The following is a 4,306-nucleotide window of genomic DNA, read 5'->3' on the forward strand; positions in this document are numbered from 1 at the left end:
AAACAACTCCCTTCACAACAGATAAAAATGATACAAAATATCTTAGGGTAATTCTAACCAAACAAGTGAGAGATCTGTATGACAATAACTTCAAGTCTCTCTAAAAGAAAATGAAGGGGTTGGGGATTTAGCTCAGGGGTAGAGCACTTGCCTAGCAAGCGCAAGGCCCTGGGTTCGGTCCCCAGCTCCGAAAAAAAGAAAAAAAAAAAAAAAAGAAAATGAAGATCTCAGAATATGGAAAAGTCTGCCATGTTCATGGATTGACAAAATTTACATAGTAAAAATGGCCATGCTAACAAAGACTCAATGTAATCCCAATCAAAATCCGTACACAATTCTTCAGAGACTTGGAAAAATCAATTCTCAAATGCATCTGAAAAATCAAAACAGCCTGAATAAGGAAAATAGTTCTTAACAATAACAAAATGGCTAGGGGAATCACCATCCCTGACCTCAAGCTTCACTACAGAACAATAGTGATAAAAATTGCTTGGTATTGGTACAGAGACAGACAAGTTGATTCATGGAATAGAATGAAAGACCCAGAAATAAAATGACAACTTAGGTACAATTGATCTTTGACAAAGAAGCTGAAAATATACAATGGAGAAAAGAAAGGTTTTTTTCAATAAATGGTGCTGGTCTGTCTGTATTTAAGTAGAAAAACTAAAATGGGAGCATATTTGTTACCTTGTACAAAGGTAAAGTCCAACTGGATCAAGGACACCAACATAAAACCAGATGTATTCAATCTAATAGAGCAGAAAATTGGAAAGAAGCTTGAGCTCATTGACACAGGAGGGAATTTCATAAACAGAACTCCAATGACTAATGCTCTAAAATCAAGAATTGATAAATGGGATCTCATGAAACTGAAAAGCTTCTGTAATGCAAAGGACATAGTCAATATGACAAATTGGCAAACTACAGACTGGATAAAAAATATTTACTAACCCTACATCTGATAGAGGGATAATATCCAAAATACAAAGAACACAAAAGCTAACCACCAAAATAACCAAGCAACCCAATCAAAACTGGAGTATAGAACTAAACAGAGAATTCACAATAGAGGAATCTTGGAGGCTGAGAAGCACCTAAAGAAAATTTCAAAGTCCTTAGTGATCAGAGAAATGCAAATCAAAACAACCCTGAGATTACACCTTATATCAATCAGAAGGGCTAAGATCTAAACCTCATTGACAACACATGATGTTGAGACTGTGTTGAAAGAGGAACACTCCTCCATTGTTGGTGGGATTGCAAACTGGTTCAACCACTCTGGAAATGAATTTGGAGGTTACTCAGAAAATTGGGAGATAGATCTACCTGAAGACCCAGCAATACCACACTCTTGCAGGCAAATGGATAGAACTAGAAAATATCCTTAGTGGGCTGGAGAAATGGCTCAGAGGTTAAGAGCACTGACTGCTCTTTCAGAGGTTCTCAGTTCAATTCCTATCAACCACATGGTGGCTCACAACCATCTGTAACAGGATCCAATGCCCTCTTCTTGTGTGTCTGAAGACAGCAACAGTGAACTCATACATAAAATAAATAAATAAATAAATAAATAAATAAATCTTTAAAAAAATATCCTTAGTGTGGTAATACAGACCCAAAAGGACAGACATTGTATGTATTCACAAATAAGTGGACATTATCCAAAAAGTAAAAAAGAGAAAGTACAGAATACCCAAGATACAGTCCACAGAACTCAGAAAGGTCAACAAGCAGAAGTACCCAAGTGAGGACAACTCAATCCCACTTGGGAGGGAAAAGAAAGCAACCACAAAGGGGGAGAGAGAAATCTGGAAGGGAAATGTGAATGGGGTGGCAGAAAGAAAGGAATATCATCTGATGTTGAGTGGTGGGAAAGGACTGAAGCCCAGAGGGTCATCAAAAAAAAAAATAGAAACAAGCAATCTTGGGAGTAAGGAGGTTGGGATGACCCTCTAGAATGTACCAGAGACTGGTTATTTGAGAGACTCTCAGGACTCATAGAGAGGGACCCTAGATGAAATGGCCTACAGTGGGGACAGGGAACTTGTAGTGCATACCTCTAGCAGAAAGACAGAGCCTGAAGGGATTGATGGGGTTGCAATCCCACATTCAAAACTCTCACCCAAAATCGTTACTGTATTAAATAACTGCTGGCGTGGTAATAGAAAAGACACTGAGCAAAAGAAGGTCCTGTGACAGGCCCAAAGTGGAATGCAGCTCAAGGAGAGTCCCCAAGGCCTGAAACTGTTATGGAGGCTATAAAGCACTCACAGAAAAGGACCTATCATGGCTGCCCTCCAAAAGAACTGACAAACAGCTGAAAGAGTCAGATACTGATACTTGCACCCAACCAATGAACAGAAGCTGCTGACCCCTCTAGTTGAACTAAGTAAAATCTGGGGAAAGCTGAGGAAGGACATAACCCTGTAGAAGAAAAAGGAAGATTAAAGTGTGGATGATTCAGTCCTTTAAAGGCGGAACAAAAGTATTCTTAGGAGGAGATATGGAGACAAATTTTGGAGCAGAGACTGAAGGAATGGCCATTCAAAGCCTGCCTACTGGAGGATCCAGCGTATATACATACCACACCTACATAATATTGATGAAACCAAGTAGTTCATGCTGACAGGAGCCTAATATAGCTGTCTCCTGAGAGGCTCAGCCATCTCCTGACAAATACAGAGGCGAATGTTAGCAACAAATCTTTAAACTGAGAGTGGGCTCCATGTTGGAGGAATTAGAGAAAGAATTGAAGGAGCTGAAGGGGCTTTCAACCCCATCAGAACAACAATATCAACCAACCACAACTCCCAGGGACTAAAGCACCACCCAAAGACAACACATGAACAGACCCATGGCTCCAGCTGTATATGTAGCAGAGGATGTCCTTGTTGGGCACCAATGGGAGGAGAACCCATAGGTTCTCCAAAGCTGGATCCCCAGTGTTGGGAAATGTTAGGGTGAGGAGGTGGGAAGGAGTGGTAGTTGGGGAGGGGGAACACTTTCATAGAAGAGAGGGAAGGGGCAAGTGATAGGGTGCTTATGGACAGGAAACTGAGAAAGGAATAACATTTGAACTCTAAATAAAAAATATACAAGTAAGAAAAAGAAAAATAAAAACACATAAATTTCAAAACATACAATAATTCTAATCATAATATGAGAGGGACATGAAGAACTGTAGCAAACTTAAAATAATACAGCAATCTATGATATACTTGTTTATTACAATAACCCATTATGTCCATTCATGATTTCAGAGCAGAAGTTTCTGCTTCAATGATACATACTAGACTGAACCTGTAAATAACACATCATGATTTTGTGAGAAGGTAGACCCTACACACTTTCCATTAAACTAAAGGCTAATAACAATTCTAAAATGGAGCAGATATTGTTTTCAATTGTGTTCTCACAAATAAGACAATGATACACTACTATATAGTTCTAAACTAATAGTAAAACAGATGACATGAGGTCACTTACAGTTAAGATGGGTTGTAATAAAGTGTACTGGACAGAAGATAATGAGAGTAATACTAATCAGTGAGCGTGTGTGTGTGTGTGTGTGTGTGTGTGTGTAGAGTTATGTGTAGTTGTTTAAAATTTCAAAACTATATTAAAAAATAAAAATTAATGAGCATATCATCTAAATTTGAAACAAAAGCCCTCTTCCAATGACTCAAGAATCACTGTTAGTAAGGTTAGGAAGGCTGGGAGATCCAGAGGTAGTAGATGATTACAGGAAAGCAGTGTCTCTGGGCAGAGTAGAGGAAAGTCATCATGATTGTTTTAATATACACAAGATATAGATAGATAGATAGATAGATAGATAGATAGATAGATAGATAGATAGATAGATAGATAGATAGATAGATAGAGATATAGATGCCCAAGTAGACCAAATGCCATCATTTGGAGTTACACTCAGAGTTCACACCATCTGAGGAGATATTGGCAGTTGATAATTGCTAAAATGACATTCCAGTTTTCTCTCATTTGCAGCCAGAAAGGTTAACCATGCAAGAGAAGAAAGTCATATAACCCCCAAATTATGAAAAATACAAATTGGCTGTTGTGGAAAAACAGAAAAAGGATAACACAAAACTAAACGGGAAAGACAGGAAAGGAGCATGGGCCTCAGCAGAGTTGGAGAATGGATGGTGAAAATGATCAAAGTATGCTTATGAAAAATTAAGAGATAATTGAAATATTTTAAAGCTTAAAGAGATAAAAATGAGGTGACAGACCCACAGTGATTACATACCTCTGACAAAGCATTTCATTAGCAATAACTAAAATA

Source organism: Rattus rattus, chromosome 12 (genome assembly GCF_011064425.1).
Source record: "Rattus rattus isolate New Zealand chromosome 12, Rrattus_CSIRO_v1, whole genome shotgun sequence".
In the NCBI taxonomy this organism is placed as follows: Eukaryota; Metazoa; Chordata; class Mammalia; order Rodentia; family Muridae; genus Rattus; species Rattus rattus.